The sequence below is a fragment of the Eucalyptus grandis genome, chromosome 4 (assembly GCF_016545825.1).
Source record: "Eucalyptus grandis isolate ANBG69807.140 chromosome 4, ASM1654582v1, whole genome shotgun sequence".
Classification (NCBI taxonomy): Eukaryota; Viridiplantae; Streptophyta; class Magnoliopsida; order Myrtales; family Myrtaceae; genus Eucalyptus; species Eucalyptus grandis.
In genome coordinates this window covers 30,954,413-30,967,874 of record NC_052615.1, presented here as the reverse complement: position 1 = coordinate 30,967,874, position 13,462 = coordinate 30,954,413, and the positions used below count along the sequence as shown (strand labels likewise).

The 13,462-nt window shown below is 38.2% G+C and overlaps 1 non-coding gene across 1 annotated transcript; it reads left to right on the top strand.

The window, feature by feature from the left end:
* The first annotated feature begins 9,129 nt into the window (after positions 1-9,129).
* On the top strand, positions 9,130-9,245 carry LOC120293057. The gene has a single exon (XR_005550716.1). It is a non-coding gene; the product is annotated as a small nucleolar RNA snoR100 (small nucleolar RNA).
* The last annotated feature ends 4,217 nt before the right edge of the window (positions 9,246-13,462 follow it).

The window sequence follows — 13,462 nt, the reverse complement described above, 5'->3', positions numbered from 1 at the left end:
CATTTGAGGCAATATGGTCAATGCATAAGCATACGCCTAACCTTTTTTCCAAATACCTTACACGAATGCATGGTTGTGACGATCCTAGCACGTCACGGTTATTGTAGAACTACTATTGCCAATATCTTCTTCTTTTTAATTTTCTAAAGCATGCGGAAGCATGAGGGACTAAAGAAAATTATGGGGTATAAGCGATTTTCTATAAACATGGCAACTTCATTTCTTATTTATTTATACATATACATCGGATGACAGGTGGGGTGCTATGGGGAAGTATAAAAGGTCAGTACTAAATTGACTATACTGGACTCTAGATCAGTTACCCCTCCCCACCTAACTGTACAAGCGTCGCCTAACAGTGGCCCTTGATGTCATCAAAATCTTTCGAACTCCAAAATTTTTGTCCTCTCTTACCTCCTTCCTATGTTGCCGGGCTGTCTTCGCCTCCTTACCCTTCAAAGGACAATGGGAGTGGACCCATCGTTAACGCAAGCATACATCCTAACGAACTCAAGAGTAACCTGTTCCGTCAAGGGTCCTACATCAATGACCATATTTGACTTGATCTGAAAGAAGACAATATTCGGAAAATCGGGGTCTGCGAACCTATCCTCCTCCCAAGTGAAGTCCATCGGCACCTCGGAGCAAATCATTGAGGAGGTAAGTGGGGTCAACATTCTAATGATCTGAAAAGATGAAGTCAACAACCAGTGAGTCACAACTGAGCAAGTACAAGGTCCACTGGCCTATACCATACAAATCGATCATCGTATGACAAAGAAAATCTCAAGAGAAAGTTTCATAAATCACATGCACAGCAGCTTGCTTGAGAACCTTTTCAAATTACATGATTGATTAATATAAGTCATAAATTTTCCCAGCAAATGACCAATAGTTCGATTTAGAAATAACAAAGTCATAATCAATATATTTTCATGCTACCATTTCTAGGGAACCTCGTTACCCCCCGGGCATCTTGCACCCATCTGGCATCGCTAGGCATTGGGGGAACCGTGTTACACCCCACAGGCATATGGAGGAACCCAATTGCCCCTTTAGGCATCCTTACTACAATCTGAGGCATCATCGTCCCAAGGACCGACGGCATTCTCAGTCGCTCATTCACACTATGATGCATCAATTTTATAATTCAATCAAAAGTACGTTAACACCATTACCATTCAAAGATTCAAGCATGCATCTAATGGATCATCATTCATTTTCATTCCTTAGGCTAATACAAACTCATCCATATATATATATATTAAGTGAACTGTGGGGAAGGTCCCACATTCTAGGCCTAAACTAGCCTCATAAGGCGTCCCGCATATCTTTAGATTCGATGGCTATTTTCTAGGTAATCGGTCTTCAAAAATTATGAAACTTTAGTATGAGGTGGATAAGACCTAAAGGAAAATCTTTTGTGAAGAACTTGAAAGCCGGTTCAGTTCATACAGTTCTGAATAATTTCTGCAAGCCGGGCTCAAAACAGTCAAAATCTCCAGAACAAAATTGAGTAGATAAATAAATATTTCACTGATCAAATGAGACTGAAAATTTATGAAAATTTAATATGTGGTATCTTGAGATGTTCTCTACAACTTTTGTGAATAACATATTTTATAATTCTGGATCGAGAAATATGTAGAAAATGAAAAGTAGAAAGAGGTTGGTCCAGCAACCCAAAAACAGATTTTGAATCCTGAAGTTTTTCAAATATGTTTTTGTCACATGAATTCCAAGAATTCTAAAATTAAAGTATGTTGTAGAACAGTCAATAAGGGACAACTCTTGTGATGAACACCCCATGAAATTTTCACCAGATAAGTCGGTACAAAATTACCAAATTTCTGGGTTGGGCTAGAACTGAACCCGCCCTCAGCCCAATCACGGCTTTCCTTCAAAGTTTTTGCTGTTCCGGCCCTTGCATGTACCATATATCAACTATCCATGCCTCTATGACCTAACCACAAGCTCAACTATTTCGAACTTGATAACGTAGCTATGTAACATAATCAAAACTTCTGATTAAACGAATAATGTAGTTGAAACTTTGATTTAACGAAAATCTCAACAATGTTCTTGGATTTCTATGAAATTATTCTCGTCACATGACAAACGATTAATATAAAATAGAATGGAGGACATCCACTTGCCTCGAGTTCTCGTGTATGACGGTCTCGAGTCGACGGAGATGGCTTGTTGCTGGCCCGATGTTCTTCTAAGGGCGAGCAATGAAGACATTGAAGCTGTTTGTCTCTTCCGCTGCTGGTTTGTTGGCAGCAACTAGCCTGAGAGAATAAAGTGAGGAGGGGGGCGTGGGGAATTTGTCGGTGGACTAAAAATGAAGAGTGGCATGTGTTCCCCAGTAAAAAGCAGCCCCCCCATCTCATTCATTCGCTGCCCCTTCCACCGCCATAGTCCCTATCTTGTGTAGCAACAATTGTTGACTATTTATCCCATCCCTTGGCTAGCTGGATCCTTATCCCTTTTGTAGCAAATGTGACGGTGAGGGGATGGTTCAAGAATCCGCAAATGATGGAGGATAATTTAGAAGTTTTCATCGGCAATAATGGGGAAAAATTCAAGATTGTTGATGTAAAGGATGCGGCGGCTTGGTGATGTAGACGCGTCCTTGGATGAAGTGGAAATGGGGTCACTCGTTGACGACACCGTGAGGATGTGAATGGTGTAGTCCGATGGCGAGCTCGCCAACGTAGTGTGGACCGTCAAACATTCGGGGCTTGCAATTTTGTCGAGCAAAAATCCAAATGTCATAGTGGCACGATCCATTCAATGCACTCGTATGTTATATAGCTTTTTTAGTATCATTTGGTACTTTATCAACATACATATATGTATATTCATGAGCATGTATAATCTTATTTACTCCACCTCCCAAACACTCTCAAAGTATCCTAATACTCGGGGTATCTCAACTTCGAGACATCCCACAACATTCACTCACGGGGCATCCTGCCATACTCATATATAATCTTAAATGTGGGGCATTTCGAAACACTCTCTAAGACATCTCGACACATGAGGCAACATGGCCACCCTTATGTAGACAATGATACTTTTCCTTTTCAATATTCAATGTTATTATGCAACTTTAATGCACATGAAGATGATCAACATTAGCATTCAATGCACTATATCGTTTCACTTAACCATCACCGATTTAACATATTCCATATCAACATTCCATACATATTTTCCCTAAATAAAATGGATAAGTAATTGTTAAATAATGATGCTAAAAAAATGAATGACTAAGATATCCATAAAACAGAAAGCATGAGAAAATGATTTAAAAAAATATTAATTATTTTTATTTTTTATTATTGATAACTTTCTCGATTAGGTAAACCACTATAATCAGTAATTGGTAATTGGTAACTGATATATTAGGTAACTTGTCATAATCGATAATCGGTAACTACCATTTTTGGTAACCCATTGGAATCGGTAACTTCATAAATTTTTTGCTCTTTTTACACTCTTTATTCACCAAAATACCACCAACCATCAAAAGAATTAGCTCATACTTATCAAAATTCACACAAGTGAGAAACCCAACATGCTATCACCAATTTTTTCACACATGCTCATAAAACCCACTTAAAGTAAACACCCACTAAGCAACTAAGTCAGGTACTCATTAGAATAACCTAACTTAGCACCTAGAGTTTTCACTTACCTCAATAATAGCTTGAGTAAGACAAAGCCTTAGTCCTTTTTTTAAAAGTAAAACAAAACCAAAATCAATGATTTTTGTCTTGAAAACAACAATTCCATTTATGAGGAGTAGAGGAAATAAATGAGTTTACCTCATTCAAACCTAGAAGCAAACTCAAGACTTAAATATAATAAGCACGTGAGATCTTTTGCTTTTACTCTTGAAATTGAAAGTGAAAGTTGAAATAAAAGAAGAGAGTGATTGGTGAAGTAATGAAATTGGGCATTATATTGGAAATTCTCTACCTCTTAATTTTATATACAGCCATAACGAAAAATAAAAGAGGAGATGGGTTAACCATGATTAGAGAATTAAATGCTCATAGGTTGAAATCATTGAATCAAAGAGTAGAGAGGTTCCAATCAAAAGGGTTATGTGGCCCCTAAATGAATAGCTTAGGCACATGGCACATCCTCATAAGCCAAGAGAAGAGATATTCAGGAGAGATTTATTTCCTTTGGCCAAGTAAGTGTGTGAGTCACCACTTGCACTAATGAACTAGAAATTAACATAGATTAAATACGCATGACATCAACAAAGCTAAGTTCAATGTTTCAACCTGCCGACGAAGGAAAGGAAATAAATATAGGGTTCAAGGTCTCACTTACCAATGGAAGAATGAGCCAAAAGATTAAATTTTCAAACTAGCCTTTACGGTTGGAACACTTAAGAATTATGGGAATCAATACGTAAATAAGAAAATCAGTGTTTGTTTTAAATATTGATAAATCCAAAAAATATTTTGAACTTGTCAAAACGTTTAGCAAAAATTTCCAAACATAAGTTAATAATTTACTTTTGAACCTGTCAAAACATTTGGCAAAATTTCCCAAACATAAATAAATAATTAACTTAGTAAATTTCTAACTCATCCTCAAACATAACAGTCATATTAATTGATCACAACCAAATTCTTATGTATTAATAAATGTAGGAATTTTCCAGATGTCACACTAGACTTAGCCACGGGGGACCTGAACTCGACTGTTAGGGTCTTGAGCCCACGTGTAAGGGACTTAGGCCTACAAGCATGGGACTTTGGCACTCTTGTTGAAGACTTGAACATGAGCACTATGGACTTGGGCCTAACCTTAAGGGACCCGGGCTCAACCGCCTTGGGCCTCGAGCCTAGGTGTTGAGAACCCCAACTCGGGCATAACGGACTACACCTCAACCTACAAGGACTCAGACTTGACCGTGGTAGCTAGGGTTTCTTAGGCCAACTACTAGGAACCTAAGCATAGGCGCCAAGGACTTAGGCTCAGCAGTGGTGGATGCAAGATTGAGCATCGGTGACTTGGACGTGGGGATTGTCCCAAGTACGGCCACTTGGAACTTGGGCACGGGCATTGGCGTCTTAGACCCAACCTTAAGAGAATCGGGTTTAGCCTCTTGTGGACCCAGGCCCAACCGCTATGGACTAGTCATTATCATCAGGGTCCTTATGCCCAAGCACCAAGGTCTAAAGTCCAAGCATTGAGGTCTAATTGTATATGAGAAGATTTTTAATTTTGAAAGAGGAAGTCATTTTTCTGAATTTAAGTTTAAGGGCCTGTTCGTTTTGCGGAAAATATCATGTTTCCGGAAAACATTTTTCTAGAAGTCATTTTTCAGGAAAATGACTCTATTTTTCGATGTTCGGCGAAACTTAAGCTTCCAGTGGAAAATATTTTCCACCGTTCGTTAGCTAATTTAATTGTTTTGAAAAAATTATCAAAAATTGAATTTTAATATTTTTAATTGACCAAAAAAATAGTTTTATTTTCTTTATATTTTTTTACAAAATGAATTTTTAACGATTTGTATTTTTAAAAAATCAAAATTTTATTATTTTTATTATTTCTTTCTTTTCCTTTTTCTTTTCCTTCCTCCTCCTTCTTCCTCCTCCTTCCTCTGCCGTTGCATGCTTGATGATGGCTGGCTACCTGGCGGCCGACCAAGACCCAATCGCTAGATCTGGCGAGCTCGAGGCTCGGCCGATCTCGCCTGAGCTCGTCGGATCTGGTGGTAGAGCTCGGGCTCCTGATCCCGGGAGCTCGGCGAATCTTTGGCGAGCTCGAGCGAGGCTTGAGCCTCGCCCAGCTCGCCGAATCTAGTGAGGCCCGAGCTTCGCCTTAGGCCGGCGAGGCTCTGCCTCGCCCGATCTGGCGAGGCCCAAGCTCAGCTTTGCCAGATCGGGCTAGGCGGAGCCTCGTCGGCCTGGGGCGAGGCTCGAGTTGGCTCGTGGCTGGTCGCCGGTTGCCGCCGTGGCTGGTGACCGGCCACTAAGGAAGAAGATGAAATGGAAAAAAAGAAAAGAAAAGAATTAAAAACTCGATTTAAAAAAAACAAAAAAGAAAAAGAAAGCATAAATGTGTGAGAAAAGAAATAAGGTGGAATAAGTTATGGAAAATGTTTTCATCTTCTCAAAAGAGGAAATCATTTTCCACAATCTTAGGAGGAGATTTTCCATTGATTGGAAAACATTTTATTTGACCGTTTATTTTCCGCTATCCAAACACTGGAAATTCCAGAAAATGTTTTCCCGGAAATTGTTTTTTGCAAAATGAACGGACCCTAAATATTCTATTGACTAATTTTCTAAAGCAATCTAAATACCTCCAAATGGGGAAAATGTTTTCCGATAGCATGTTTTCCATGAAACAAATGGACTCTTAGAAATTCCTTTGTTTTATTTTCTCCAAAACCATGTAGAATACATGTAAATCCTTTTTAAGATTTTCCAAGTCTATATTATATTTAGGTCTTGATCAGTACAGTACTTAGGGTTTGACAATGACAAGTTTGGTCAAAATAGTCAGTAGCACATCTTAAGTTGCATGTAGCCGTGACAATTTGGTCCTGGATGCATTAAAAAGGACGACCGCAGCAATTATTTATGTTATGGGCGGTACTAAAGGGGTCCAACATCCTTTCTCTCAAGTTATTGAGTAAATTCTAGAATGACGAAAAGCATTCAAATCAATGTTGAATCCCAAAGGTACAATAATGCTGAATTCAGGTAACTTTAGCAACGCAATCGACTATTCCAAAGGTAATGACAGTGAATTCAATTACAATGATGACTCCTCTCGTCCTTGGCTAATTGAAGCTTAATTGGGGAAAAGTTTCATAACCAAGATTGCCCCATCATGCTCCTCCTTTTAAAAGATTCTCAGTCTTTTGACTGAAGGTGAGGAAAATAAAGGAAGATTGCTTTTCTTCAAGTTCGGAATGATTCTGCATGAGCCTCAATGATCGTGTATTCAAATTGGTCTTGGCGCTCGATTGACCTTCGGCAAAATTGATTGAATCAGTCAAATCTTTGTTGGTCAGTCAATCTTGCTCGCGGCTAATGCAGATGGAACTCATATGTTGACATGATCAGATTCAGAAACTTCTTGATATTGGCTAAATCGAGTAGGCCTTTTTCATCGTTCCCATAAAAAAGGGTACGGACAAAATTTGCTTTCTTTCGAAAATGTACTTTTAAGCTATGATAATGTTCTCTCCCTCCCTCCCTCCCTCCCTCCTTCCTTTTGCCCTAAAAAATCGTCTTTTTGTCTCTCGTGATTGGGGTTGTCCAAGAAATTTGGCGCACATGAATGAATAATGTGAGCCACTTGACTAGGGAGCAGATAGAATCAAGATGCTTGCTATCTTTCTTTTTCCTCACATACACATCAGCGTGCAGGACAAGTTTCTATATCATCATCTTAACCACATCCGTATCTATATCATGTCCATAATCTTAGTTTGCAGTCTACTTAATGTACTGGATTTAGGCAGTTAAGGGTAGTTTAACGGCTAGTGCTACTCGGATTGGTCCAAGCTAGTCATAGGCGTAGGGGACCCATAATCTAACAGGGGTCTATTTTGCTGTATTAACACATCATGTGGTTGATGGCACTCTCTTTTTTAAAGACATTGACATTTTACAAGTGAGAAACATGGTGGGATCGTGCAATAGAAAACTTATACTTTTACCTAGAAGAGATCGTCGAGAGAAAGCCAAAGTTTGAATCAATCAACATTTCTGGTTGGATCTACATTCATTCAAAAGTTTAAATTTTATGTGGTATGAGACTTTTTTTTAGCATAACACAAACGTACATCTGAATAGTCTCTCCTTCGATTTGGGTGTATTTTTGGATCAACATATCTTAGCTTGAATCCGTTGTGAATTTGTTGATCATGGGATTCCTTCATTAAGATATTCACCAAACATCGGAACAGATTGGGGGTCCACCAATCCATCATCTGTTGTGATAACTATTGCTGGAGCATGCAAATGAAATCTAATGCTTTCCCTTAGTTGGACTCATATTCATTTAAAAATTTAAGTTAATAGTTAATGGCTAACTTGGATAGATTAACCATGCAAAACCACAAAATTTCCTCGATGTGGGACTTTTCTTTTAATACAACTTGCATATGCATCTCAATACTACACAATTTTCTAAAAGCAACTATAAGGCATACAACTGCAAGATCCTTGCCACGAACCTTAAAAATGAAAGCAAAAGTGCCTCTTTCAAAATAATCGTAATTTCTGTCTTAAATTTGAATAGTGCTAGCTAGAAATGCTAAAACTGATACACTATATATTGATTTATAAAGGAGTGTGATAGAGATTCCTCTTAGCTGCTTCCATTAAGTATTAACATATATAATCACATAAGTGTGTCAAATTCTTTTGTAAACTGACTCGGTATTTTCTTAGTATAGCGAGCCGCTTAGCTGCAAAATGTGCATAGCAATAGCCTCTTGTCTAATAAGTGAAAATTTGGTGAAACGGTTTATTTGTCTAGGAACAAAGAATATATACGTACATATTTACGTTTAATGCTCAATTATACTTGTATACTCATGCTAAACGAGGGGGAAACCAAATGGAGCAATAATGATATGGATAATTGAGGGGGCCGGGAGACATCTTTGGTGGTCCACTCGTCTGGTTTTGAACTTTTGAAACCCTCCTATCATCTTGCCCTTGAGGAGGGGCCCTGTAAGACCAGAGGGGAGAAAGGGTGTGTCTTTTCATCTTTTATAATTATCGTTTTTATATTATTAGTACCTTTTTGTATTTCTTTTTTTTTTGAAATTCACATCACTTTCTTGTTTGTACAACTCAAAAAGAAAAAAAATAAAATCGAAAGGAGATTCGATAGCATGCCCCACCAGCCGTAATGTCTGCTCGCGTTCTCACATGATGATATCGATGGATGTTCTCCAACGCTGAATTCACACAATCTGGTCACTTAAGGATTAGTTTATTTACCTTATCTGTTGGACAATAGAATTCGTTTCTTTATGAATGTTAGTCGTATAAAAGACGGGAAACCCTAGTTCTTATCATGTCAGAAGCTTTGATATATTTTATACTGAAAATCGTTTTTTGTATTATTATAGGAAATAACTTTTGTGACGACTCCAAATATAAAATATTACAGATGGACAACTTGTCTGCTCTCCCTGATGTCTCTGAGGCTCTGATTTGAGGGCCTGGTTGCGACCTACATTTTGTAAACATATGATTTGTACTTACCTTTTCACCAAAAAAATAAAATAAAATTACAGATGGACAAGAAATAATAATAAATTTATTTCAAATAAAACTATACAAACGCAAACTTTGTCTAAATTTATTGACAAAGCACTTGAGCACACAAAGATAAAATATCGTAATTTAATTGATGGTGTAACACTCGAGATAAAGATATATGCTGAAATTTTATCAATGATGCGAATTTGGAAATTATAATTAAGAAACACGTCAGAATATAATTGACAACATGAGTTTGGAAAATGAAAGTATAATGTAGGAAAGTTAAGATTATTGAAATATAGTAAATTTGTTTGTTGGTGTGCAGTCTCCATTAAACAAACGATAGTATTTGTAATGGTTGTGTCATAATCGTCTTTGAGCAGTCCACTTGTACTTGTAGCCATTTCCCTCAACTCCAAAAGTTTTGTGGCCATACTCTCATGATGTCATGATTTTGTCTTCAAATGGTTGTTCCTTTAAAATCCCGTGCTAGTTGCTCTATTCTCTAGCAACTATTGTAACTACATCCTGATGCCCTTTATGCGTTCAACTCCCTTAACCAATAATCTAATATGTGGTCTCTTTTAATCGATAGTTTTGTCGACTATTGTTAACCATTTGTCATCATTTATCGCAACCAGTCAATAATGGTCATCGATGTATGCTAATATCCACAATAATTCTCGCTGTCATCGACAATGGGTCACATACTTAATACTCCACACTTTAGTCCCATGTTTTTCCACATCGTCGACCTGACCAATTTTTGGTGCAAGCACTTACGCAAGTGAAAGCTCTTGAGCAACATAGATCCCCAAGGAACCAAACCCAACTGCATAATTTCTTTGTTTGACGACATATCTTACGCCAATCCGGGCATCCACGTTTTAGATTCCATGAAAAGACTGGGAGTTTCTATTTTCTTACCTTGTCAGTCTTCATGAGTCCTGATGGTCCACGCCAATTACTATTGCCAGCAATAATAGTGGTACTATGATGGTACACACACTGGGACATTTGATGGTGACGACGCATACGTGGTCGCAGACATGAGGTACATCGATTCAATTTGGCGTCCTCGCTAAAGTCTCATTCTTTCTCGTATCCACCAGACGCTGCATGATAAGGTAGGTTAAAACCGGAGACGCACTTTGCCCTAGGTTGAACCTTGAGGTCGACAACGCATGTGCTCAGCCGGATTCTGACGAGATACTAACTAAAGAACTCGCACCCGATTAGATGAAGCGCTCGCTGCTTGATGACGAAGCAATACTCTCTCTGTCCCTCTCTACGCGATGTCTATATGTGGGTCAATGGCAGGTGAGGCGGTATCTTCGATTACTCTAAATAGGGTATGCCTCAAATTAATCAATTCGACAAATCGAAGGCAACGTGATCTTCTTTATCTCCCTTTCTGGAAAGTAGAATCTGCAAGAGAGACATAAACAAAACATATGCACCAGCCTTTTGTACATCGAAAGCAGCGCTCCGCGTATAGAAAAAGCACAATGAAAACCCTAGCAAGTTGGTTGCTCTTGAAAAAGTTCTGGCCAATCACACAGATATACAGTTGATCCTACTGATAATTTTATTCTTGTTACGTAACGGTTGTTGGTTGTGAGAAAATAAAAGTTATTTTGCTCCGTAGCGGCTTCTGAGACATTGTTTTCTGACGATTATTCATGCATGATCACGAATCACGTCATCTTTCAATATCCGAAAGATTATTAATCACACCTATTCTATTGTATAAAGTGAATTAATTATACTCAAATATAAAAAGCAATGACACCTCAATTTTAACTATAAGACATGTACCTCTTTCATAGTTTTTTAATGTATGATTAGCCCGATGTGAATAAGCTTCAAAATATCATACGCACTTATGAAGTTCAAAATCTCAAAATTCAAAGTACGAAGTTGAATTTTCCTTTTTATAATCTAAATGTGTGAACTAGAGGTTTCACCTTGTAAGATCACGAGTCGGTTAAATCTAAACATTTGATATCAACTCATAACAGTTTACACTCGTACACACTTATGAAGTTCAAAATCTCAAAATTCAAAATATGAAAGCCGAATTTTTCATTTTATAATTTAAGTACGCAATCTTAGAGGCCCCATCCTATAAGATTATGAACCGGTTAAGTCTAAATCTTTGATATTGATTCATAACAGTTTACACGATGTCGGTAATATATGAATAGACGACTTTAAGTTCTGATTTGCAAATTCCTGATGCTCGAAACATCTGCTCCAAAAATGGAGGGGTATGCCGCCGAACTTTGACATTTTTGACTTCAGCACTCGGATTAGTTTGATGCGCGGCCGTTTGTTTTAAAAGTTTTAGACTACTAGAGAACGGCGCCCGTCGTACAGTTAGAGAGAGAGAGAGGGGACGATGTCGGCCAGGTTGGCGGTCTCTCCACGGTCAAACCTCACATAATGATTCAAAGCTAGATGAAGATTTTGGCCGCAACAAATGTATGCATATATTATGCCTCGTCAGACAAAAAGGCCTTGCCTTTTTTGATTTCTTGAATAGTATGACGGTACTCATTAGAAAACAAAGGCACATATAAAGGCGTCCAACGACTTTTTGTCAACCTTTGAGAGGCCCCATCACCACCAGTTCCTTGGCCGACCTGCGACCGTCTTTTCCACCCTTCTTCAGAAATGTGCCGAAATTGTTTTTCCCCGCAACCGGACAGGGAATATGAAAACTACTGGCCGAAATTCAAATTCCTTTTCTCGTGTCGTAGGAGGTTTACAACTGTTTGGAGTGTTCCAAAGATTTTGAAATCGGCACGACTCTAAAATCGCAAAGCCGAGAGCGAATTGGCATTATGTAGATGAGGAGCATGGACATTTCTCTTTATACTCAAAGGGGCACGTTTAGATTTTCTTCTTCATGGAAAATCCAATCAAATTGGGTTGAATAAAGCTCGGGAGATCAAACTAAATCAAGGCTTGCATCCGATATTTGACTACCGTACCCTGGTGAGATTTCAGCAGTACAATGCATAGATTCGGTACAACTCCTTTACACCCCATTAAGTCAATATCACTACTTTTGGATTATTAAGTATGAAATCACTCTTATGTCTTGACTTATTTCTCTAATTTTTTTCTATTCTTCACACGAGACAAGATTGTCTCAAACGCTTTTCTTCCGTTTGCACTCTGTGAGGAAGGATCATAATAATTTTTCCTAGTATGCGGATTGTTTATGAGTTTTGATTTGGACTTGTTCTTGAATTCATATGTCGATCCTCTAACTTTTATCTCTAGCTTTAATGAGCACTTTATGTGATGATAATATCGTGAATTGTTCGACGCATATACTTTTACATACTTTCCGTCTTAATAAATCTGATTATATTCAAATTGAGGGCAGGTATCACCTTATCACCTTTACAGTAAAATACACGTAATGTAGTCTTGGCTTTAAAATCAAGAAAATCAGGCATATCTCAGGGCGGCTCTCTTTGCATCAGTCATTTGTGAAGCTCATAAGTTGGGATCTTTCATACAAGAACCTCTGACTTCGTGGTTCATTTGAGCAAGAGGGAAAATAATATTTCTGGTCAATGGAACAGTTATTTGTCAACGTGCGGATCCTTTCTTTTGGCCAAGAGGGGGAACAAGTTGCTGATCATTTCAGACGATTCGATGAGCTCTCTCTACGTGCAGAATATACCCGTATATACGACCCCTTCTGGTGATTTGCGTATCTAGACGTAAACAGGAGTCAATTTTTCGACGGACCCTTTTTCTTTTTCTTTGGCCCGAAAGAAAATAAAGAACAACACCACAAGCGGAGTGCTGTGCACGTTTCCATGAGGGCCTACTAAAGTAAGAGAGGAAGATGTTTTTTGTCTCCATGAAAAAACAGGAGCAAAAAGGAAAAATAGAAAGAAAGAACTTGCTTCGTGTAGGTCCTCGTTTGAATGTTTTTCTCCAGCGACTCATGATCATCAGGTTCAACATAAGAAGTTGAACGTGTCAGAGATGAATTGTGGTTTATGAATCCCAAGAAAGGTGTCAATGATCCTCTTCCAATTCTGTCTGAGGAGTACCAACATCGGATGAAAAGAAGAAGGGGATTATGATGATTAATCTTCCGCATTTTGCTTTGGGTCAACTGATTCAAGTTTTTGATCATAAAGTTGTGACAATTTCAAGGTAAAGTT